This window comes from Aegilops tauschii, chromosome 4 (genome assembly GCF_002575655.3).
Source record: "Aegilops tauschii subsp. strangulata cultivar AL8/78 chromosome 4, Aet v6.0, whole genome shotgun sequence".
Lineage (NCBI taxonomy): Eukaryota > Viridiplantae > Streptophyta > Magnoliopsida > Poales > Poaceae > Aegilops > Aegilops tauschii.
Window position 1 is genome coordinate 139572122 of NC_053038.3, and position 26781 is coordinate 139598902.

Below are 26781 nucleotides of genomic sequence, written 5' to 3' on the forward strand. Positions count from 1 at the left end.
AGTAAAATAACCGGCTTATTATATATAGCCACTCTTGGCTACATGGATGAGATAGTAAGACATGGAAAAACAAAAATGGTGGCATCTAGTGGGTTCAATTCTTCAAGGGCCTAGCTAGCTATATGCGTCCTCCAAGGTAAAAAGTACTCCTACTAGTACTAGTAAGTAGTACAACAACGAAAGAGAAGGCGAGAGGTTTAAAAAATATAATACTAAATGGAATACCTGGGTAGATGGTGACGGTCCGATCATGGTAGATTGTGTGACCATGTTGCACATCAGTGGTACCATGGGTAACGACTGCAGTATGCCAAAGTCAGCTATAAGGTTCGAGGTTAGACCAAATCACGGATGCAAATGCACATCCAGGATCGGCGATCTTATTTTGATCGGGGGATGACTGGTCCCTGCAAAATAATGCAGTACCGTTAGGGATGCAAATGATGGTTTGTGCATTGCGTTTGTAATCTCCCGTACCATAGGATGGCAACCAGATGAAACAAGTCCCCTGGCTTGTCACCGCGAAGATGCGGCCTAGATGGCGCACGACATCTTCGAACGTGTAGGGGTACAAATCTGTCGCGGCCAACATGCGCCAGCCTCTGCCGTTACTGCCTCTTGCATTGATGGCATTCCTTATGTCGAGCACCGCAATGAGATAGTAATCGTCGTAGCCGCGTTGCTTTGTCGACGGGTCCGCAATTGCTATCTTCTTCAATCTCATGTTGGCATCATCATACGTATTCAAGCCCAGCCAGTCTGGAAGGCCGATCCCAATGGTTGAGAAGGGGTCTACGGGAACGTCCGCACTGTTGTGGATGTTGTCCAAAATGATGGTGGTATCCGGCCAGAGGTATGCAAGCCAATTTTCGTTGGCACCGAACCAGACCTATATATAAGACGGTGGGCAGCGGAGAAATTACGGGATGGAAATGGAACAACTATGTACTACATGATCAAACTCCATGACTGGCCTGCTCATCGGACAAAATCCGACTACCTCTCAACGTCGGCAACTCTAGCGGAGTCAACGTGCAACCAGGGCCAGGGAGCGGTGGACTGTTTGAAGGATTGTCCCATAGAAGAACCTTCTCCTCGAGGACGCATGGAAGACCAACAAGCATGGCCTTTTCCCAAGCCTGTTTAAGCACCGTCTTGAAAAAGTTGGTGCAGGAAGCACCGAGTCTTGCGGCGGTGAGGACGTCGGAGCGGCGTGCGATTTCTCCTAGAGGATCATCGTCCAAGGTCTCCCAGCCCCGACAAGGAGGAGAACCGCCTGGCAAATCCATGGGAGCAGCGACGAACTGCCTTCTCTTTGGGGGGAGGGGAACTGGCGAGGAGGAGATAAGAGCATAGTAACTGCAGGGCCTCGTCCCTTCCAACTATAGCTCCTCGATCATTCCTTAGTGAAGGGGTGAGGCTATTATTTACTACGTACTCCTACTGTAGCAGTACTACTACTACTTTTTCAACTAGTAGTGCGATGTACTGTGCTTCTAGTATAGTGCACCAGTCTTGAACTCTTAATCTCAGGGCCAAGGAGCTACAGTTGGAAGTGGAGGGTAGTACTGTTCTCTAGAACCATCATTGTACTATCAACGTAGGAAAAGTACACCTGCGTAGTGGGTACTCTCGGTGCTCTATTCAAGCGTGTAGCTGGCCTACTCAGCCGCTCCTCTCACGCACTAGCAGCCTATTTGTCAGTGACGGTTACTGCAGGGGAATAACATTTGAGTTATCTGATACAGCGAGACTAGGCTTTTCGCTTCCAATTGTGGACGTGTAATGGATCTCGTCGAACTTTGTTAGTAGTTCCTTCTTTATGAATGAGATGAGGCAAAGCTCTTGCCTCCATTTCAAAAAAATCATGTCAAGAGGAATCTCTTTTATAGAGCCGATAATGGAGTGAAGTCCATGCGTGCAATGCCACAAGCTACGGAGTACTAGTAGAGTACTAGCACTTTACGTACGGAGCCATATTGCACAGTTCCCAATGCAGCGCCAGGCTTTTCCGGCTCCTCTGGCTTAAGTGGGAGATGCTAGTTTAAATATGCTACTAGCTGATGAGGAAGCTGCAAGCGAGGTGCGGCTAGGGCAAACACGCGAGCCATGAGATGATGGGAAGGAAAACCCGTTCATGTGGCTGGGCTATCCAGTGCACCTAGATTGTGGTGCGACACGTTCGTTCGACTTCAAAACTAAAACTACTCGTGTACAATATTGGCTCGCGGCAAAGTTACTATCTAAAAAAAGGCCGCCGTGCGTTCGGCCGGGATCGAACCCACAAAACAAGGTATACACTCCCGCGAGCACTAGTTGTCACGACCGGTTTTCAAATAAAAATATTTATTGAGAAACCGATCCCTTTTACGGATCAGTAGAGAAGAATCCTTCTCACTGGTAGACAATTTCTTGATCACAGAAGAAAAACCAGGAGTACTAAATATAATACAAGGTTGAGCGGAGACTGCTCAACAATTTATTACAAACACGCCGATATTACACATAAAGGCGGATAGGGTGGCATAACTACTGACTCACAATAAACGCGGTGGTGGATATGTCACAGCGAAGTGGGTGACATGACTCCTGAATCGAACAGCTCTTCGAGCATCGGAGTGAGGCTCGAGGATACTTATTGTGGGTGGTGGAAGCGTATATAATACAAGTGACCAATATCCAGGATCGCACGGGACTGACTGGGATTCCTCTAGGCGTCGAACTCACTATCAAACTCTTCATCCATGAGATCGCCTTTGTCAACATCTGGCCAAATCAACAAGCCAGGTGAGTACTATGAAAGTACTCGCAAGATAGTTTGGACATAAGATATAATAAATGTAAACATGATGCATATGAACAGATTTAACAAAGCGCACTCAGAGAAGGAGATAGCAATGCATGGGAAATAAAAGGGAAGTCGGGCGGTAGTCCTCCCAAAAATCCCAAAGTAATACTGAAGGCCAATCGAGTGTCTAAATGACTCCTCGAAAGGATACAAATGAAATAACAATGCCGCAGTCGGGCGTCAAGGTGACACCACAAAAAGGGCTTATAATGGAAGATCAATGACAGTGCATGCCACAGTCGGACGTCTGAGCGACATCACATAAAGGGCTTATATCAAAAATAAATAACGAACGTGCCAAAGTCGGACGTCTGAGCGACATCACATAAAGGGCTTATATTGAAAGTAAAAGACAAGGGTGCCACAGTCGGACGTCTGAGCGACATCACATAAAGGGCTTATATTGAAAGTAAAAGACAAGAGTGCCACAGTCGAACGTCTAAGCGACGTCACATAAAGGGCTTATATTGAAAGTAAGACACAAGGGTGCCACAGTCGGACGTCTGAGCGACATCACATAAAGGGCTTATATTGCATAACTTAATATTTCAGTAGCTCATGAATTTAAATCATTGCAAGGGAATATTCAGATACGAGTTAAATAAAAGGTTTGTCCATCCACAGGAATAACGATTCAACCGGGCTTTCCACTCAAGCTTGTTCACCGGGGATATACCACGAGGGCTGACATAGATATGGATATACTGGCCATGGTCCTTGACCATGGACAGGATGACTCTGAAGGATTTGACTCTGCAGAGTTTGTACTATTTAACCACAGCCAACGGATTTCAGTAGTCACAAGGGACTAGTTCCGTTTACGGTGTTTTAGGAGAAACACATCTAACCAGTACACACCCATTCAACATTCCGATGCCAGGAATCACCCTCAGCAACGTTCAAGAAAAACTTTGAGACGGGGAGGCTACAACCTCGCGTAGCATGGGATCAAATTTATACCGCGCGCTCTAAGGGGTGCCCCCCTCTCGGTCCCAACCGGAAACACCCATGCCCCCTGACCGGATGACTGGCTTTAATCCAGGGCCATGGAACCCTCATCCCGGCCCCTCTATTTGATGTGTACAAGGAAAGAGGTTAACAACTTACTAAACCGTATTCTTTGCAGAAAACATGTGGCAGCACGAAAAGGGGAAGAACGATAACGTGACTCAGTCCACGTTACCGTCGGGGTTTATTGGATGACGTAAGACTGGCATGCTACAACAATACCACCTTACTACCTTTCACGTCACCACATGATCAGGCCATCTCTCATTAGAGATCACAGTAACTTCGGAACACACGGTTGGTTGCCTTACATTGCAACGCAATACTCACCGATGCTCACATGCCATGCACAAACCATTCAAGAAACATGCAAAACACCTATCATATCAAAGGTTCAAACATGCTTGCCTGGTTCGGAGAAGTCGGAGTCTAGCTCGGCGAAGTTCGCGGCTCCGTCACCTCCTCCGGAACCTACGGTATAACGAAACCGTACACTAACGTGAAAATCGACGCGTGCATCAAAATTGTTCCAAAAATTATCCAAATAAATACCATAAAAAACTAGACAAAAATACAAGACTGATAGAAAAAGAATCAATCAAAAATCATCTTTTATTAAAAAGATATAAGGGTTTTAGTCCAAGGACTGATCTGTGATGAAAAAGAAAAGAACCAGGGACTTGTTTGAAAAACCAGAAAACGGTTCAGTAGGAAATGCGCCAGCCCAAAGGGAAAACGCATTTTGCCCGAAGGCGCTACCAGAAAATGGTTCGAGGGGGGAAAAGAAGAGAGGCTGATGGGGGGGGGTCCACCCGTCAGGTTTAAAACTCCAATGGAGCTCGCCGGCGCCCGAAGGCTGCGGTGGTCGCCGGCGTTTAGCCACGGCGAGGCAGAGAGATCGGAGGGTACCAAGAGGTTCAGGGTGTTCTTCCGCGTCGGTGGGTGGTGGACTTGGACGTCGGAGAGCACCACGTCGACGGCGACACTTTCTCCGGCGGACGGTGGTTCGGGCGATAGTGGTGTACTCCGGTGGGTGCTGCAAACTCCAAATTGACGCGCGGGTCAGAAGAGTGGATGAACTAGGAAGCTACTGGCAAGAGCTGAGGGGTAGGGGTGCACGCACAGGGGTGAATCAAGCTGGATCCCGTGGCGGGTCGAGGCGACCGGAGTTGGGGAAGAAGGCTCCCTCGGGGCTCTCCCAGTGGCTTGGCGTGGTATTGGTGGTGTGTAGAGGTGGTGTGGGTTCGAGTTCGAGCTCGGGGCCCCCTTTTATAGGCGATCTGAGGGGGTGGCCGTGAACGGGGTAGCTCCGGCGAGCGATTACGGCGAGGCAGAGGTTGGGCAGGGGGTTCAGGCGGCTAGGCACCAACAGGGAGGATCACTGGTGCCGTTCCCCCGCTAAACCTCGGTCGGGCTAGGCGTAATGCGCCGGTCCTCGACGGGATGGCCGTACGGGCACAGCGGCGGCAGGGAGCGCGCTCCGCGCCTACCAGTTCACGACGACGGACTACAGCGTTCACGGGTGAGTGGATGGCCACGCGGTGGCCTCTGGTGGCTTGGGCGGCGCTGGACGGCGCCGTCCACGCTGCGCCTCTCTCTGGCAGCCGCAAAGGCCGCTGCTGCCGTCGCTCATCGGGTGGCGCACCTCCTCCTGCTCGTCGCCGACGCCCGCAAGCTTCCAGGCGATCGTGCGGCGCAGGGATAAGAAGGAGGGAACAGGGAGCAAGGCGCCACCGTGGTACTGGCGAGATCGAGGAAAGGTTCTGAAGAAAGTGACAGTGCCCACTGAAACTGTTTACTGAACTTCTGAATATTGACAGAAACAGTGCCCTTCAGGTGTTCGACGAAATGATTTGGCATGCAATTTTTTTTTCTGGAGCTAGGACATGGTGAGGTGACCTCTCAATGCATCCAGAGGCTGCCTGAATTTCCTCAGATTTTTAGGAGGAGAAAACAATTGAATTTCATCAAATTTGGCAAACATGGTCCAAACTTGCAGCAAGCACCATTTGAAAAATTTGAACTGGAGACCAGTGGATCTTCATGGATCCTGGTTGAGGGCTCTAAGGACTAGCCAGGGAAAAAGGTTTGGAGGCAAAACTCAAAGGAGAAAAGGTAGTCCCTTTGTAAACCTCCAAGAGCTAGAGTAGAAGGCATAAATTATTTTTGATAAGAATTAAATGGAAGAAAGTTCATGGGGAGGTTCAACTTGCTGGATTTGAAGTATATCATGACACAAAGATGGGGAAAGGCTTTTGGGAGGGGATTTCCACTTGGGTCATGGCAAGAGGGGATTTTTGAAAGGGGAAAAGATCAATTCAAATGCCATAGGGCTATTTAAAAAGATTTACAAAAATATTTTTCCAAATGAAAAACCTTTGAGCCAACATGAGATGAAAAACCTCCAAGACCAACAATCAAGTCTAGGGTGAAACCAAACATAACACTTGTAATAAAAAGGAAATTTTTGAGAGGGAGAGTTCTTCAAAAGAAAATTTAAATACCCTCCTCAAATCAAATAAAAGATTTTGATAAAACCAAAAATAAAATTTTTGGGTGTCACAACACCTACCCCCTTAGGAAAAATCTCGTCCCCGAGATTTCAGCTGATCCTCAAATAGATGTGGGTACTCTGCCTGAAGGAAATCTTCTCTTTCCCATGTAGCTTCATCCTCGGTGTGATTGCTCCACTGAACCTTGAAAATTTTTGTTGTTTTCTGACGGGTCCTCCTTTCAGACTCTTACAATATCTTTACTGGCCGCTCTCTGTAGGTGAGGTCTGGTTGCACATCAATGTTTTCATGAGATACATGCTTCTCCGGGTTGCCTACACATTTCCTCAACTGTGAGACGTGGAACACGTCGTGGACGTCTGACAGCTCTTTGGGTAGGTCTAGTTGGTAGGCTACTGTGCCTCTTCGTGCAACTATACGGAAGGGTCCAATAAATCTCGGGGCTAGCTTCCCCTTAATTTTGAACCGTTGTAGGCCTCGCATAGGAGACACTCGTAGGTATACATAATCACCGGGTTCGAAGTTGACCTCACGATGTTTTTGATCGTAATAGCTCTTCTGTCGGCTTTGAGCTGTCTTGAGTCTGTCCCTGATCTGTTTAAGTTTCTCCTCGGCTTCCTTGTGCATGTCTGGGCCGAAGATACGACTGTCACCTGTTTCTGACCAATTTAGTGGGGTACGACATCTCCGCCCGTACAATGCTTCAAAAGGTGCCATCTGTAGGCTGGCTTGGTAACTGTTGTTGAATGCGAACTCAGCATACGGAAAACTTTCTTCCCAACTGGATCCATAGGTGAGCACACAGGCTCTCAGCATGTCCTCTAGGATTTGGTTCAGGCGTTCCGTTTGTCCATCAGTCTGAGGGTGGTACGCTGTACTGAATGCTAGTTGCGTGCCCAGAGCTTGCTGTAAGTGATCCCAAAATTTAGAGACAAATTGAGTGCCTCGGTCAGATATTATGGTCTTTGGGACTCCATGTAGACAAACTATACGGGAGAGATAAAGCTTGGCTAGCCTTTGAGTGGAGTAGGTCGTCTTCACGGGAATGAAATGTGCTACCTTGGTTAGCCTATCTGTGATGACCCATATCGCATCATTTCCGCGTTGCGATCGAGGTAGTCCGACGATGAAGTCCATTCCAATTTCATCCCATTTCCACTCAGGTATCCTGTTTGGTTGTAGCAGCCCTGCTGGCTTTTGATGCTCGGCTTTTATGCGCTGACAAGAATCGCAACAAGTAATGAATGCGGCTATATCCCTTTTCATACCGTGCCACCAAAATCTTTCCTGAATGTCTTTTTACATTTTGGTTCCTCTGGGGTGGATCAAATATGGGGCGGTGTGGCTTTCGGTTTGTAGCGACCAGACCTCAAATGGTCTGTGCTGCTGTGCACCAGTATCATCCCTGGATCAGTAATGCTGACACGCACAGTACAAATGGAGGATTTATAACAGAGTAGCAATCACACACTTATTACATCGAATATCTCCAAAGAGATTAAGTATGATAAACATGGCTTAAGGCCATCTAATACGATAACAGCGGAAGACATGGAAGATAAGTGAGTCCATCAACTCCAGCGGCATCACTGAGCATAAGACCACGACCTAAGGCACCTGACTCGTCGTCTGAAAAGTCTGCAACATGAAACGTTGCAGCCCGAAAACGGGTCAGCACATAGAATATGCTGGCAAAGTAACACATAGAGAGTAATGAACAGTAATAATGCTATACTACATGCATATATGGCTGGTGGAAAGCTCTATGGTTAAAGTTTATGCGAAAAGCCAATTTTTCCCTACTAAAAAGGAATAAATTTTATTTAACTATCATGGTGGTTGTTAAACATTGAGAAGGTACCTCCAACTCAATCCCAATTAAGTATCATCATTAACCCAACAAAATTTATTAAAAGTAACATGGTGATGAGATTCAAATGATAATCCAGGTACCAGATACTCAAGTTGTCCATAACCGGGGACACGGCTAACCATGATTAGTTTGTACACTCTGCAGAGGTTTGCGCACTTTTCCCCACAAGACTCGATCGCCTCCGTTTTATTTCTCGCACTACATGGTGTTTGAGAAACGGATGACCGAGACACAGTCTTTCAGAAACAATCACTCTTTACTCTGGATGGACCGGTACACCTACTTTCCCCTACATCTGCTAGCCCACCTCTTCAAGAGATCATGTAACCTACTCAACTATGCTAGAGCCCATAATAGCTTGTGGCTGCACATGGAAGTTTCTAGCATGAACAATCTTATGATCCCTTTGAGCCTGGGTGGCGGACCTTATAAATCAGACAACACTGGGTTCTCCAGGTGCCTCAATCCACCCAGATGTGAGTTTTAGTTGCCACCTTAGGTAAACCATTAATTATCAATCTCATATCTGTCATGAATATCACTCAAACCCAATCCACGTTTACGAGCATAGCATGGCAATATAATAGCAACGTAGAAGTAACTCCCAAGGGTTTGATAGGAAAACAGGTAATAGGTACTACCTCAACTACTTCCCAATTCCCACAATTTAATTAGATCCTAACCATGCAATGTTTGAGGAATAGATCTAATGCAATAAAAACTGGGTATGGAAAGTATGATCAAAGTGTTACTTGCCTTGCTGATGATCCGCAAAACCTAGCGATTCGAAGTAACAAGCGGCACACTCCGGGTACTCTATCGCAAACAAACAAGCATACAATCAGTACTCATCTAATGCACAGGTAAAACTCGAATGAAAGATCCAACCAGAAAGTTCAACTAAAGAACTCCAGTTTGCAAAAAGAATCAACTCGAAAGAAGCAACGAAAGTCAAACGGCGAAAGAAACAAGCTTCGTTTACTAATCTGGATCTAGGTCAAATTTTACTGTAGCAAAAACTTGTTTGAGCAGGTTAAACGGAAAGAGAATTTCGAGACGAAACTCTAGGTGCTTGAATCGCCTGATTCCGATAAACGAGCGAGAAGTTAAACAGAAACAAAGATTCGGTCAGAAATCGAATCTGAGATAATCGCAGAAAAATCCGACGAAAAAGAAAAACGGACGAACGCTTAAAGAAAGGACGTTCGTTAACAGAGAAAAACCGACGAACGCATTCGTTAAAATGAACGGTTCGGTGAGCGCTCGCAAAATAATAAAACCTAAAAAAACGGATCTAGGGTTTTTTTTAAACGAATGGTTTTTTAAAAAAAAAAACCGGCGACGAACGAGGCGAGGCAGCGAGGTACCTCGTCGGGGCGGGGCTCCGGCGGCTCGGGGGGGAGCGCGGGGTGCGACGGGGCTTGGGGCTCGGGCGAGGGGCGGCGGCAACCGGCAGCGGCGGCGGCGGCGGGCAAGTGCGGCGGCGGCGGCTCGGCGAGTGCGGCGGCGGCGGGCGAGGTGAGGGGAGAGAAGAGAGGGGGGGTATATAAAGGGGGGGTGGAGGTGGCTTGGGGAAGGGGCGGCGACGGCTCCCGTGCGGAGCTCGGACTCCGAGCGGCGGCGGCGGTCGTGCGCGAAGGGGACGACGCGGGCGGGCCGGCGGCCTGGCGCGCCTGGGCACGGCCCAGCAGGCGCGCGCTTTTTTTTTCTTAAAAAATGTATCGCGGAAAATAATTCGTAGAAAAATAAATAAAAGTCCAAAAAATATAAAATAAATTTTCCTCGTCTAGTTGGAAAATCTAGAATAGGGTGGACATTTTTTTAACACAAAATAAATATTTTGAAAACATGCAATATTTTTAATGCAATAAAAATTGCAAATAAAATCCAAATAAATTCCAATAAATGATTTTAACATTTTACCTCCAGTATTTCAATTGTTTTGGAGAAGTCATATTTTCTCCTCTCATTTATTTTTAAAATGAAATATTTTTCCGGAGAGAAAATAATTAAAACCAAAATCCTCGTCTTATTATTTGATGAAAATCAAATATGAAAATTCGAGAAAATCCCCAACTCTCTCCGAGGGTCCTTGAGTTGCTTAGGATTTATCGAGGATTTGACAAAATGCAATAAAACATCATATGCAATGATGATCTATGTACAACATACCAAACTGAAAATTTGGGATGTTACAAACCTACCCCCCCTTAAGATGAATCTCGCCCTCGAGATTCGGGTTGGCTAGAAAACAAGTGGGAGTGGTCCTTCCGTAGATCTTCCTCTCGCTCCCAGGTGGCTTCATCCTCTGTGTGGTGACTCCACTGAACTTTGCAAACTTGATAACCTTGCTGCGGGTAACTCGGCTGGCATACTCAAGAATCTTAACTGGTTTCTCCTCATAGGTCAAATCACTTTCCAGCTGAATCGCTTCCAGTGGCACGGTATCTCTCAGTGGTATCTCAGCCATCTCTGCGTGGCACTTCTTCAACTGGGAGACGTGAAATACATCATGAACTCCAGACAATCCTTCGGGTAATTCCAGCTTGTAAGCAACCTCTCCCATACGTTCCACAACTCTGTATGGTCCGATAAAATGGGGTGCTAACTTTCCCTTAACTCCAAAGCGCTTCACTCCTCGAAGTGGTGATACTCGAAGATACACTCGGTCTCCAACTTCGTGAACTGTCTCCTTTCGTTTAGAATCAGCATAACTCTTCTGCCTGGACTGGGCTACCTTGAGCCTATCGCGAATCAACCTCACTTTCTGTTCAGACTCCTTAATCAAATCTGGTCCAAACAACTGACGGTCTCCAACTTCGTCCCATAACAACGGTGTTCTACACCTCCTTCCGTACAAGGCTTCGAAAGGGGCCATCTTCAAACTGGTCTGATAACTGTTGTTATAAGAAAACTCTGCATGTGGCAAATTATAGTCCCAACTAGATCGATAATCTAGTGCACATGCTCTCAACATGTCCTCCAAAATCTGGTTGACTCTCTCGGTCTGTCCATCTGTCTACGGGTGAAAAGCTGTACTGAATTCCAGCCTGGTTCCCAATGTTTCATGTAACTGCTTCCAAAACATCGAGGTAAATTGGGTTCCTCTGTCTGATACAATGGTCCTCGGAACTCCATGCAAACATACGATCCTGTTCATGTATATCTTTGCCAACTTAGCACTGGTATAAGTGGTCTTTACTGGAATAAAATGAGCCACTTTCGTCAAACGGTCGACTACAACCCATATTGAGTCATAGCCTGAACGAGTCCTGGGTAATCCTGTGATAAAATCCATGCCTATTTTATCCCACTTCCATTCGGGTATCGGCAATGGTTGTAGCAATCCTGCTGGTTTCTGATGCTCTGCCTTCACTCTCTGACACACATCACAAACTGCTACATACTCTGCAATATCCTTCTTCATTCCGTTCCACCAGAAAGTATTCTTCAAATCCAAATACATCTTGGTATTCCCTGGGTGAATCGAGTACGGTGAATCATGGGCTTCTTGCAAAATCAACTTCCTGATCTCCGGGTCATTTGGCACATATACGCGGTCTTGAAACCATAAGGTATCGTGCTCATCCTCACGAAATCCCTTGGCTTTTCCTTTGCTCATCTTCTCCTTTATCTCTTCAATCTCCTTGTCTGTCTTCTACGCTTCTCTGATCCTTTCCATCAAGGTAGACTGAATCTCCAATGTCGCTAAATAGCCCCTTGGGACTATCTCCATACATAGCTCGCGTAGGTCCTCGGCTAACTCCGGAGGAAAATCTCCTGTCATGAGGGTGTTGACATGACTCTTGCGGCTCAACGCGTCTGCTACTACGTTAGCCTTTCCAGGGTGGTAATGCAATCTCATATCATAGTCTTTAATGAGCTCCAACCATCTCCTCTGTCTGAGATTTAACTCCTTCTGCGTGAAAATATACTTCAAACTCTTGTGATCTGTATACACCTCACAATGGTTTCCGATGAGAAAATGTCTCCATATGTTCAATGCATGCACCACGGCTGCTAATTCAAAATCATGCGTAGCATAATTCTTCTCATGAGGTTTAAGTTGTCGTGAAGCATATGACACAACTCTTCCTTCCTGCATAAGCACTGCTCCAAGTCCTCGACGAGAAGCGTCGCAATAAACTTCATAGTCCTTGCGTTGATCTGGCAGAATCAACACTGGTGATGTAACCAATCGTTCCTTCAACTCTTGGAAACTAGATTCACACTCCTCAGTCCAATTGAATTTGGTGTCCTTCTTCAATAACTCAGTCATGGGCTTAGCAATCTTCGAGAAATTCTCGATGAATCTCCGGTAATATCCTGCGAGTCCAAGAAAACTCCGGATTTCTCCAACTGTCGTGGGTGATTCCCAACTTGTCACTGTGTCAACCTTGGCAGGGTCTACTGCTATTCCTTCTCCAGAAATAACATGTCCAAGGAATCCAACTTCCTTCAGCCAAAATTTACACTTGCTGAACTTGGCATATAACTGATGTTCTCTGAGCTTCTCAAGTACCAATCGCAAATGCTCCTCATGCTCTTCCTCGTTCTTGGAAAAGATTAAAATATCATCAATGAACACCACGACGAACTTATCCAAAAACTCCATAAACACTTTGTTCATCAGGTTCATGAAATAGGCAGGGGCGTTAGTCAGACCAAATGACATAACGGTATACTCATACAATCCATATCTGGTGGTAAAAGCCGTCTTAGGTATATCCTGCTCTCGAATCTTTAACTGATGGTATCCTGATCGTAGATCGATCTTGGAGAATACTTTAGCTCCTTGTAGGCGGTCAAACAAATCATTGATCATCGGCAGTGGATACTTGTTTTTGATGGTCACTTCATTCAATCCTCGGTAATCAACAACCATCCTCAGCGATCCATCTTTCTTCTCCACTAGAAGTACTGGTAATCCCCAAGGTGACGAACTTGGGCGAATATAGCCTTTACCCAGTAACTCCTTGATCTGCTTCTTAATTTCCTCCAAATCCTTTGCTGGCATCCTGTACGGTCTCTTAGATATTGGCCCTGTGCCTGGCAAAAGTTCAATCAAGAACTCAATGTCTCTATCTGGTGGGATTCCTGGCAACTCTTCTGGAAATACATCCGGATAATCCTTCACCACTGGTACTTCCTCCTGTACAACTCCTGATAAGGAATTTACTTGAGTCCTCTTCGGCATATGCCGGGATACATACTTGATCCTTTTTCCTTCCGGGGTGGTAAGCAAAATCGTCTTGCTGGCGCAATCGCTGTTTCCTCCATACAACGATAGCCAATCCATTCCCAAAATCACATCCAAACCTTGCGATTCCAAAACAATGAGGTCTGAGGGGAAAACATGCCTTCCAATGGCCAATGGTATCTGAAAACATCCTTGGGTTGCCATATACTTTGCTCCTGGCGAGGTTACTAACATAGGGGTTTTGAGAACTTGGGTAGACACCTTAAACTTATTCACGAATCCCCTTGATATGTATGAATGCGATGCACCAGTATCGAAAAGAACGGTTGCAGTAAATGACTTAACCAAAAACTTACCTATTACTGCATCAGGCTGAGCTTCAACCTCCTCCACGCTCACGTGGTTCACATGTCCTTTATTGAACAGGTTCGGCTTCTTCCCAGAGCTTCCATTGCCATTTCCATTTTGGGCTTCAGGACAATCAGTTGCATAATGTCCAGTCTTCTAGCACTTGAAACAAGTAATGTGACTTAGATCCCTCTTGGTTGGGGTAGATGGGTTGGTGCGTTTCTGTCCGTTGCCTCCTCCATTCCCATTACCATTCTTGGAGCCATTATGGTTGTGCAAACTACCTCCTCCATGGGTATGCTGAAACTGTCCTCCCGGTTTCGGGGCAAATCACGGCTTCTGCTGAGCTCCAGAATTGTACTTCCCTTGTCCATACTTCCTCTTACGATTTTCAATCTGCTGTTGCTTTCCTTCAATCATGAGAGCTCTATCTACCAGCTCCTGGTAGTTGTTGAAGGTTGCTACCATCAACTGCATACTCAGTTCATCATTCAGCCCTTCCAAAAATTTCTCCAGCTTGGCAGCATCTGTAGCAACATCATCTGGTGCATGACGTGCTAACTTACTGAAATCCTCCACATACTGGCCTACGGTGCGTCCTCCTTGGCGTAGGTTGCGAAACTCGCGCTTCTTCATAGCCATAGCTCCTGCTGAAACATGTGCTGTACGGAAAGCTTGCTGAAACTGGTCCCATGTGACAGTGTCAATAGGGTGCGTGGCTGTATAATTCTCCCACCATGATGCTGCGGGTCCATCAAGCTGATGTGCGGCAGAACGCACTCTTTCAGCATCTGTGCATCTTGCAGTGGTCAACTCCCTTCCAACTTTGCGGAGCCAATCATCTGCAACAATCGGCTCGGTGCTACTGGAAAACACCGGCGGGTTTAGCCTTAAGAAACGGGCTAAGTGATCAACAGGTGGTGGTGGCGGTGGGTTGTTGTTGTTGTTGCCTTGGTTCTGCACTAACACTTGCATCAGGGCATTCTGTTGCTGAATCAACTGGGTGATCTCTGGCGGAAAAACAAATCCGGTGTCGCATCTCGGAGGCATCTGATAGGTTTAGAAAAGACGAGAGTTAAGAATAGAATGAGGTCTAGAGAGAAACACTACCCATATGCTCATGAGACAAATACAATCAATATCACTCAATCAATTCAAACAAGGCATAACAATCGATCTAACTAGCGTTACAAAGTGCTTGAACTATACTATTAAATGGGGGAAAACTACTACTGATATGGCGGTCTACTAGGAATTCTGATCCGTTGAAGACTCCATGATGTCTCCTCCAGCTTCGTCAACCCAGTCATCTTCACTTGGTTCCGAGTCGGTGTCGTCGATGATGATGTAGTTATCCGGACAAGTGCATTCGTCGACTTCTGCTTTTGGCACTGGATTTCCCATGAATACTCCAATCTTCTTCTCCAGGTCGTCATTCTTCCCTACTAGTGCGTTGATTTCCTCCAAATAATCCTCACGTGTAGCCTTGAGTTCTTCCTCCAGCTCCTTGATCTTGGTTAATGCCTTCTTTAGTTCTTCCTTGTCCGTGCACATCTGGTTCTCCTGGCGACGAATATGTTGATTTTGCTCCTGGATGAAAGCTGCAATAGATCCATCCTTCTTGGTTCTGATCATCTCCCATTGCGCGTCTCGGCGTCCACAAATTTGGTAAATTGTATCCTTAAGCTCCTGGTGGTAGACTTCTCGAATACGTCCCATGGCGATGTGTGCGGCCATGCTCTTCCCTAAACTCCAGGTTGGTGCTTCGAAAACCAATCTTATGGGTTCAGTAACTGGCACAAACGTCCTTCCTGGAATGTGAACTTCAATCTTCCAGCTCTCCTCTTTGGGTAATGTGGCGTTGTAGGTTCCGGTGATGCTTGGTATTCCTATGTTCAAGTACTTGGTGACTTCCTTCAAGTGTCGACCAAAAGGCGTGCCTTCATCTGGTTGCATGAACTTGCTCCTTGCATCCGCCATTCCTAGAAGAGTAGAAAAGAGGAGAGGGGTCAGAAATGAGAAGAGAGAAGCTTTCTAGGGCTTAAGCTTAGTGGTCGTGTCCTACAGTCAGCGTGTGCTCTGATACCAACTTTGTAGCGACCAGACCTCAAATGGTCTGTGCTGCTGTGCACCAGTGTCATCCCTGGATCAGTAATGCTGACACGCACAGTACAAATGGAGGATTTATAACAGAGTAGCAATCACACACTTATTACATCGAATATCTCCAAAGAGATTAAGTATGATAAACATGGCTTAAGGCCATCTAATACGATAACAGCGGAAGACTTGGAAGATAAGTGAGTCCATCAACTCCAGCGGCATCACTGAGTATAAGACCACGACCTAAGGCACCTTACTCGTCGTCTGAAAAGTCTGCAACATGAAACGTTGCAGCCCGAAAACGGGTCAGCACATAGAATATGCTGGCAAAGTAACACATAGAGAGTAATGAACAGTAATAATGCTATACTACATGCATATATGGCTGGTGGAAAGCTCTATGGTTAAAGTTTATGCGAAAAGCCAATTTTTCCCTACTAAAAAGGAATAAATTTTATTTAACTATCATGGTGGTTGTTAAACATTGAGAAGGTACCTCCAACTCAATCCCAATTAAGTGTCATCATTAACCCAACAAAATTAATTAAAAGTAACATGGTGATGAGATTCAAATGATAATCCAGGTACTAGATACTCAAGTTGTCCATAACCGGGGACACGGCGAACCATGATTAGTTTGTACACTCTGTAGAGGTTTGCGCACTTTTCCCCACAAGACTCGATCGCGTCCGTTTTATTTCTCGCACTGCATGGTGTTTGAGAAACGGATGACCGAGACACAGTCTTTCAGAAACAATCATTCTTTACTCTGGATGGACCGGTACACCTACTTTCCCCTACATCTGCTAGCCCACCTCTTCAAGAGATCATGTAACCTACTCAACTATGCTAGAGCCCATAATAGCTTGTGGCTGCACACGGAAGTTTCTAGCATGAACAATCTTATGATCCCTTTGAGCCTGGGTGGCGGACCTTATAAAATCAGACAACACTGGGTTCTCCAGGTGCCTCAATCCACCCAGATGTGAGTTTTAGTTGCCACCTTAGGTAAACCATTAATTATCAATCTCACATCTATCATGAATATCACTCAAACCCAATCCACGTCTACGAGCATAGCATGGCAATATAATAGCAACGTAGAAGTAACTCCCAGGGGTTTGATAAGAAACAGGTAATAGGTACTACCTCAACTACTTCCCAATTCCCACAATTTAATTAGATCCTAACCATGCAATGTTTGAGGAATAGATCTAATGCAATAAAAACTGGGTATGGAAAGTATGATCAAAGTGTTACTTGCCTTGCTGATGATCCGCAAAACCTAGCGATTCGAAGTAACAAGCGGCACACTCCGGGTACTCTATCGCAAACAAACAAGCATACAATCAGTACTCATCTAATGCACAGGTAAAACTCGAATGAAAGATCCAACCAGAAAGTTCAACTAAAGAACTCCGGTTTACAAAAAGAATCAACTCGAAAGAAGCAACGAAAGTCAAACGGCGAAAGAAACAAGCTTCGTTTACTAATCTGGATCTAGGTCAAATTTTACTGTAGCAAAAACTTGTTTGAGAAGGTTAAACGGAAAGAGAATTTCGAGACGAAACTCTAGGCGCTTGAATCGCCTGATTCCGATAAACGAGCGAGAAGTTAAACAGAAACAAAGATTCGATCAGAAATCGAATCTGAGATAATCGCAGAAAAATCCGACGAAAAAGAAAAACGGACGAACGCTTAAAGAACGGACGTTTGTTAACAGAGAAAAACCGACGAACGCGTTCGTTAAAACGAACGGTTCGGTGAACGCTCGCAAAATAATAAAACCGAAAAAAAAACGATCTAGGGTTTTTTTTAAACGAATGGTTCTTTTTTTTTAAAACAAAAACCGGCGACGAACGAGGCGAGGCAGCGAGGTACCTCGTCGGGGCGGGGCTCCGGCGGGGCTCCGGCGGCTCGGGGGGGAGCGCGGGGTGCGGCGGGGCTTGGGGCTCGGGCGAGGGGCGGCGGCAACCGGCGGCGGCGGCGGCTCCCGTGCGGGCGGCGGCGGCGGCTCGGCGAGTGCGGCGGCGGTAGGCGAGGTGAGGGGAGAGATGAGAGGGGGGTATATAAAGGGGGGGGCGGAGGTGGCTTGGGGAAGGGGGCGGCGGCGGCGCCCGTGCGGAGCTCGGACTCCGAGCGGCGGCGGCGGTCGTGCGCGAAGGGGACGACGCGGGCGGGCCGGCGGCCTGGCGCGGCTGGGCTCGGCCCAGCGGGCGCGCGCTTTTTTTTTCTTAAAAAATGTATCGCGGAAAATAATACGTAGAAAAATAAATAAAAGTCCAAAAAATATAAAATAAATTTTCCCCGTCTAGTTAGAAAATCTAGAATAAGGCGAACATTTTTTTAACACGAAATAAATATTTTGAAAAATGCAATAAAAATTGCAAATAAAATCCAAATAAATTCCTATAAATGATTTTAACATTTTACCTCCAGTATTTCAATTGTTTTGGAGAAGTCATATTTTCCCCTCTCATTTATTTTTTAAAATGAAATATTTTTCCGGAGAGAAAATAATTAAAACCAAAATCCTCGTCTTATTATTTGATGAAAATCAAATATGAAAATTCGAGAAATCCCCAACTCTCTCCGAGGGTCCTGGAGTTGCTTAGGATTTATCGAGGATTTGACAAAATGCAATAAAACATGATATGCAATGATGATCTATGTACAACATACCAAATTGAAAATTTGGGATGTTACACGGTTAGGATCTGTTGCTTGAGTTCCTCAATGTTTGGTACGCAATGTCTGTCCCCGTACCATAATATTCCTTCATTGTCTGTGACGAACTCTGAAGCCTTGCCAAGGCTCATTTTCCTCTTTATACCTTCAATGCTAGGATGCCCACGCTGAGCCTTCTTAATTTGTTCCATTAGGGTGGGTTGTATCTCCAGATTTGATACATTGCCCTCAGAGACTAACGCCATGTTGAGTCTAGCGAACTCCTGCTGAAACTCGGGCCTCAAGTTCTGTGGACTGTCGTTGCCCGGGCTGGGGTTCCGACTAAGAGCATCTGCCACTACATTTGCTTTCCCTGGATGGTAGTGAATGCCGACATCATAGTCCTTGACCAATTCCAACCAGCGTCATTGTCGTAAATTTAGCTCTGGTTGCGTGAAAATATATTTAAGGCTCTTATGGTCCGTATATATTTCACAACGATTTCCCAACAGAAAGTGCCTCCACTCCTTGAGTGCATGGATGACTGCTGCTAGCTCCAAGTCATGAGTTGGATAATTTTCCTCATGCTTCCGTAGTTGACTGGAAGCATACGCGACAACCTTGCCGTCCTGCATCAATACGCACCCGAGGCCCTTCCGGGATGCGTCACAATACACATCAAAACTCTTGTGTATGTCTGGCACGGTCAAAACCGGTGCTGTTGTTATTCTCATTTTGAGTTCTTGGAAGCTCTTCTCGCACGCTTCCGTCCATACAAATTTCTTGTCTTTCTTGAGCAACTGTGTCATTGGTTTTGCCACAGTGGAGAGTCCTTCAATAAATCTTCGGTAATATCCAGCCATTCCTAGAAAACTCCGCACATCAGTTACGTTGGCTAGTGGTTTCCAGTCAAGTATGGCTTTGACTTTTTCTGGGTCTACGGCCACGCCTTCTTGGGTCAATATATGGCCTAGAAAACCAACCTGTCTTAGCCAAAATTCACACTTGCTAAATTTGGCGTACAGATGATGTTTCCTTAATTCTCCCAATACAATTCTGAGATGTTCAGCGTGTTCTTCTGGTGTCCTGGAGTATACCAGGATATCGTCAATGAACACCACAACAAATTTTCCATAAATTTCATAAACACCTTGTTCATGAGGTGGACGAAATATGCGGGGGCGTTCGTCAGTCCAAACGGCATTACTGTGAACTCATATAACCCGTATCTGGAGGTGAATGCTGTCTTAGGGATATCTTCAGTCCGTACTTTTAATTGGTGATATCCCGATCTGAAATCAATTTTGAGAACACCTTGGCTTGCGCGAGCTGGTCAAATAAGTCATTTATCCGTGGCATCGGATATTTGTTTTTGATGGTGACCATATTGAGAGCTCGATAGTCTATACACGATCTCAGTGTCCCGTCCTTTTTCTTGGCGAACAAAACTGGCGAACCCCAGGGTGAGGAGCTAGCTCGAATAAATCCTTTGTCCAGTAATTCCTTTATTTGCTTCTTCAATTCTACCAACTCGGATGGTGCCATTCTATAAGGCTTCTTATAAATGGGGGTGGTGCCAGGTGCTAGTTCAATGCTGAACTCTATCTCTCGGTGTGGTGGCATGCCTGGTAGTTCTTCTGGAAATACGTCGGGAAATTCGCACACCACTAGAACTTTTCTCAATTCTGAAATGTCCACTTTGTTCAACTTCGGGTGCCGTGTCTGTGGTCTCTCTTCAGCTGTAACTTTTATTGTCTTGCCGTGATGATGAGTGAGGATTACAGTCCGGTTGAAACAGTCAATGAATCCCTTGTGGGTGGTCAACCAGTCCATCCCTGGGATGACATCCAGTCCTTTATTTTCCAACATGATGAGATTAGCCCGAAACTTTAGTCCTTCGAATTCAATAATCGCTCCTTGGCAGTAACTCTGAGTGATCTGCTTATTCCCGGGGGACTTGATGATCATAGATTTTTCCAAAGGAAGTATCGGAAAACCATGTTGCAAAACAAAACTCTTCGAAATGAACAAGTGAGAAGCTCCAGAATCAAACAAAACCGTGGCAGGTACTGTGTTGACAGGGAACGTACCGAGCACGATGTCTGGGGCATTCTGTGCTTCTTCCTTGGTCACATGGTTCAAGTGACCCTTCCTGTGATTGTTGTTGGGATTGAAATTGTTACGCTTGGGGGCTGGATTGTTCACACCATTGTTCGGCTTGGGGGCCGAGTTCCTTGGTTTTGGGCACTGTTTGGCATAGTGCCCTTCTTCTCCACAAGCATAGCAAGTGACCCCTGGACGGTATGTAAAGTCCTTGTCCCTTGAATGAAACTGTCTGGTTGGCCTTAGAACAGTAGTCGTGGATTTTCTTGCTTCAATCCTCTGAACATCAGTCTTGATTCGGTTGTTGCGAGCAAGAGTCGTCTTGTCCCTCTTTCGCTTACGAATATCCTCCAGACTGCGGCGCTCATTCTCCAAAGTAATGGCCTTGTCAACCAGAGTTTTGAAATCTGGGAAAGTGTGTACGACCAGTTGGCATTTTAGAGCCGGTGCCAGGCCGTCCAAAAACTTTTCCATCCTTTTGTTCTCAGTCATATGCTCATCGTAGGCATAACGAGATAGCTGGGTGAACTGACTGTTGTATTCCGTTACTGTCATGCCTCTCTGCTTGAGGTCATCAAATTCTCTCTTCTTGATTTTTATGATGCTCTTGGGGATGTGTGCCCCATGAAAACCTTCCTTAAACTCCTCCCAGGTGATGTTATGTTCACTTGGATGCATGTGTAGGAAGTTCTCCCACCATGCTGCAGCTGCTCCAGTGAGGTAGTGAGGTGCATAAAGCACCTTCTCATGATCAGAACATTGAGCAATAATCAACTTTCTTTCGATGTCTCGAAGCCAATCATCGGCTTCAAGCGGTCTATCAGTGTGAGCAAACGTTGGAGGCCGTGTCTTCTGTAGTTCAGACAACTTGGAGTGCGGTTGGTATGGTTCACGGTGATTCCCCATATTGATGACGTGATTCATCATTTCCTGGTGTTGCTGTTGGCTTTGTTCGAAAAGGCGGCATACTTGAGATAAGGCTGGCTCGCTGTCCTGTTGACTAGACTGTCCCTGAGTGAAGTTGTTGCTTGTCTGTGTCCCATAAACTTCTTCTGGTGGATTTGGCATGGAACGAGTCCACGGACGAGACATTTTCCACTCTGGGGGTATTATTTTGCAAAATTTATGAGAAGAACTGTGTCGCACAAGGAAAATTTTGCAGAGACGAAAACCTCAAGATTTTTCAAGAACATAATTGATTTCGCATGGAGAAGGACTGCTTAGCACATAACTTACACGCGATACGCAAACACACGATACATCACTCATGATGTGCGTACACACTCCTGACATGTTATTAAGGCAAGCACACTCCTCCGGGACCCTACATGAAGCGTACACAAATACTACAAGCTAACGCACAGATAAAACATATCATACATGCAGGCACATCGCGCGGCGACTAGGCGCACTCAGTCGGAGATGGTGAAGATGTCCTTCCCCTTGCCGAGGGTAAGACCCAGCGGTGCAGGAGACTCAACCTCCACCTCCTCCCGAATAGGCTCCAGGCGCGTAGCACTGCGCTGAGGTGATGGCGCGGGTGCGACAGGCAGTAGTGTGGGTGCAGCAGGTGGTGCAGCTCTGACTGGAGTAGGAGCAATGACCCGGTCGAACTCCTCAGTGGTAGGCAGACGGCGAGCAGTGGCCAAAATGGCAGGTGAATAAGATGCTGAGGACGAGACGAAAGTCAGTGGCGGTGCCATGTGGAGAAGCTCCCTCCTGTTGGCAGAACAGCCCCGAACTAAGTCCATGCGGGCAGCCACAAGATCGTCCACGAGGTTGTCGAAAGCTTCCTCCAGAGCTTTGAGATACTCAACAAGCATCTCGATAGCTTCATCTCGCTCTCCCCTATGGCAGGCGAATGCATAGTGACAAGTATAAGGCACATGGCATGGGAGGTAGCGGTAGCGACGAGTCTTCATCGAAGGAAGAATGTCCCGAAGGCGAGCTATCGCCTCACGGGCAGCCATCTGCATGGCATGCCTCTCCGTAGGCATGGCCCTTCCCACAAAACGGAAGTGGCGAGACGCAGAACGTCCTCCCTTGAATTGCACCACGGCCTGGTGCATAGACACGTTGTCGCTGAGCTTGTGCTGGTAAAGCGTGAACTCCGGACGAGTCGCTGACCCGATCGCGAGCTTGGTGATGGAGACGAGGAGTTTGACAAACCCCTAGGGCACATTAGTGAACACCCGAGTCTCGCAGTTGCTGCCAGCCATCTACAAAAGTAGGCAAAAATTCTGAGTAGTCATATCATAAATTTATGATGACCAACAGAAAATAGCTACATTTGCAAAAATGCTGAAAGAGCACTAAAAACGCTAATAACCGATTAGCGATTGCACCTAGTGGCTTCCTACAGTCAGCCTGGCTCTGATACCAAGCTTGTCACGACCGGTTTTCCAATAAAAATATTTATTGAGAAACCGATCCCTTTTACAGACCAGTAGAGAAGAATCCTTCTCACTGGTAGACAATTTCTTGATCACAGAAGAAAAACCAGGAGTACTAAATATAATACAAGGTTGAGCGGAGACTGCTCAACAATTTATTACAAACACGCCGATATTACACATAAAGGCAGATAGGGTGGGATAACTACTGACTCACAATAAACGCGGTGGTGGATATGTCACAGCGAAGTGGGTGACATGACTCCTGAATCTAACAGCTCTTCGAGCGTCGGAGTGAGGCTCGAGGATACTTATTGTGGGTGGCGGAAGCATATATAATACAAGTGACCAATATCCAGGATCGCACGGGACTGACTGGGATTCCTCTAGGCGTCGGACTCACTATCAAACTCTTCATCCATGAGATCGCCTTCGTCAACATCTGGCCAAATCAACAAGCCAGGTGAGTACTATGAAAGTACTCACAAGACAGTTCGGACATAAGATATAATAAATGTAAACATGATGCATATGAACAGATTTAACAAAGCGCACTCAGAGAAGGAGATAGCAATGCATAGGAAATAAAAGGGAAGTCGGGCGGTAGTCCTCCCAAAAATCCCAAAGTAATACTGAAGGCCAATCGAGTGTCTGAATGACTCCTCGAAAGGATACAAATGAAATAACAATGCCGCAGTCGAGCGTCAAGGCGACACCACAAAAAGGGCTTATAATGGAAGATAAATGACAGTGCGTGCCACAGTCGGACGTCTGAGCGACATCACATAAAGGGCTTATATCAAAAATAAATAACGAACGTGCCACAGTCGGACGTCTGAGCGACATCACATAAAAGGCTTATATTGAAACTAAAAGACAAGGGTGCCACAGTCGGACGTCTGAGCGACATCACATAAAGGGCTTATATTGAAAGTAAAAGACAAGAGTGCCACAGTCGGACGTCTAAGCGACGTCACATAAAGGGCTTATATTGAAAGTAAGAGACAAGGGTGCCACAGTCGGACGTCTGAGCGACATCACATAAAGGGCTTATATTGCATAACTTAATATTTCAGTAGCTCATGAATTTAAATCATTGCAAGGGAATATTCAGATACGAGTTAAATAAAAGGTTAGTCCATCCACAGCAATAACGATTCAACCGGGCTTTCCACTCAAGCTTGTTCACCGGGGATATACCACGAGGGCTGACATAGATATGGATATACTGGCCATGGTCCTTGACCATGGACACGATGACTCGGAAGGATTTGACTCTGCAGAGTTTGTACTATTTAACCACAGCCAACGGATTTCAGTAGTCACAAGGGACTAGTTCCGTTTACGGTGTTTTAGGAGAAACACATCTAACCAGTACACACCCATTCAACATTCCGATGCCAGGAATCACCCTCGGCAACGTTCAAGAAAAACATTGAGACGGGGAGGCTACAACCTCGCGTAGCATGGGATCAAATTTATACCGCGCGCTCTAAGGGGTGCCCCCCTCTCGTTCCCAACCGGAAACACCCATGCCCCCTGACCGGATGACTGGCTTTAATCCAGGGCCATGGAACCCTCATCCCGGCCCCTCTATTTGGTGTGTACAAGGAAAGAGGTTAACAACTTACTAAACCGTATTCTTTTGCAGAAAACATGTGGCAGCACGAAAAGGGGAAGAATGATAATGTGACTCAGTCCACGTTACCGTCGGGGTTTATCGGATGACGTAAGACTGGCATCCTACAACAATACCACCTTACTACCTTTCATGTCACCACATGATCAGGCCATCTCTCATCAGAGATCACAGTAACTTCGGAACACACGGTTGGTTGCCTTACATTGCAACGCAATACTCACCGATGCTCACATGCCATGCACAAACCATTCAAGCAAACATGCAAAACACCTATCATATCAAAGGTTTGAACATGCTTGCATGGTTCAAAGAAGTCGGAGTCTAGCTCGGCGAAGTTCGCGGCTCCGTCACCTCCTCTGGAACCTACGGTATAACGAAACTATACACTAACGTGAAAATCGACGCGTGCATAAAATTTTTTCCGAATTTTTTCCAAATAAATACCATAAAAAACTAGACAAAAATACAAGACTGACAGAAAAAGAATCAATCAAAAATCATCTTTTATTAAAAAGATATAAGGGTTTTAGTCCAGGGACTGATCTGTGATGAAACAGAAAAGAACCAGGGACTTGTTTGAAAAACCAGAAAACGGTTCGGTAGGAAATGCGCCTGTCCAAAGGGAAAACGCATTATGCCCGAAGGCGCTACCAGAAAACGGTTCGAGGGGGGAAAAAGAAGAGAGGCTGATGGGGGGGGTCCACCCGTCAGGTTTAAAACTCCAATGGAGCTCGCCGGCGCCCGAAGGCTGCGGTGGTCGCCGGTGTTGAACCACGGCGAGGCAGAGAGATCAGAGGGTACCAAGAGGTTCAGGGTGTTCTTCCGCGTCGGTGGGTGGTGGACTTGGACGTCGGAGAGCACCACGTCGACGGCGACACTTTCTCCGGCGGACGGTGGTTTGGGCGATGGTGGAGTACTCCGGTGGGTGCTACAAACTCCAAATTGACGCGCGGGTCAGAAGAGTGGATGAACTAGGAAGCTACTGGCAAGAGCTGAGGGGTAGGGGTGCACGCACGGGGGTGAATCGAGTTGGATCCCGTGGCGGGTCGAGGCGGCCGGAGTTGGGGAAGAAGGCTCCCTCGGGGGCTCTCCAAGTGGCTTGGCGTGGTATTGGTGGTGTGCAGAGGTGGTGTGGGTTCGAGTTCGAGCTCGGGGCCCCCTTTTATAGGCGATCCAAGGGGGTGGCCGTGAACGGGGTAGCTCCAGCGAGCGATTACGGTGAGGCAGAGGTTGGGCAGGGGGTTTAGGCGGCTAGGCACCAACAGGGAGGATCACTGGTGCCGTTCCCCCGCTAAACCTCGGTCGGGCTAGGCGTAATGCGCCGGTCCTCGACGGGATGGCCGTACGGGCAGGGCAGCGGCAGGGAGCGTGCTCCGCGCCTACCAGTTCACGACGACGGACTGCAGCGTTCACGGGTGAGTGGATGGCCACGCGATGGCCTCTGGTGGCTTGGGCGGCGCTGGACGGCGCCGTCCACGCTGCGCCTCTCTCTGGCAGCCGCAAAGGCCGCTGCTGCTGTCGCTCACGGGGTGGCGCACCTCCTCCTGCTAGTCGCCGTCGCCCGCAAGCTTCCAGGCGATCGTGCGGCGCAGGGATAAGAAGGAGGGAACAGGGAGCAAGGCGCCACCGTGGTACTGGCGATATCGAGGAAAGGTTGTCAAGAAAACGACAGTGCCCACTGAAACTGTTTCCTGAACTTCTGAATATTGACAGAAACAGTGCCCTTCACGTGTTCGACGAAATGATTTGGCATGCAGAAAAAAAATTCTGGAGCTGGGACTTGGTGAGGTGACCTCTCAATGCATCCAGAGGCTGCCTGAATTTTCTCAGATTTTTAGGAGGAGAAAACAATTGAATTTCATCAAATTTGGCAAACATGGTCCAAACTTGCAGCAAGGACAATTTGAAATATTTGAACTGGAGACCAGTGGATCTTCATGGATCCTGGTTGAGGGCTCTAAGGACTAGCCAGGGAAAAAGGTTTGGAGGCAAAACTCAAAGGAGAAAAGGTAGTCCCTTTGTAAACCTCCAAGAGCTAGAGTAGAAGGCAGAAATTATTTTTTGATAAGAATTAAATGGAAGA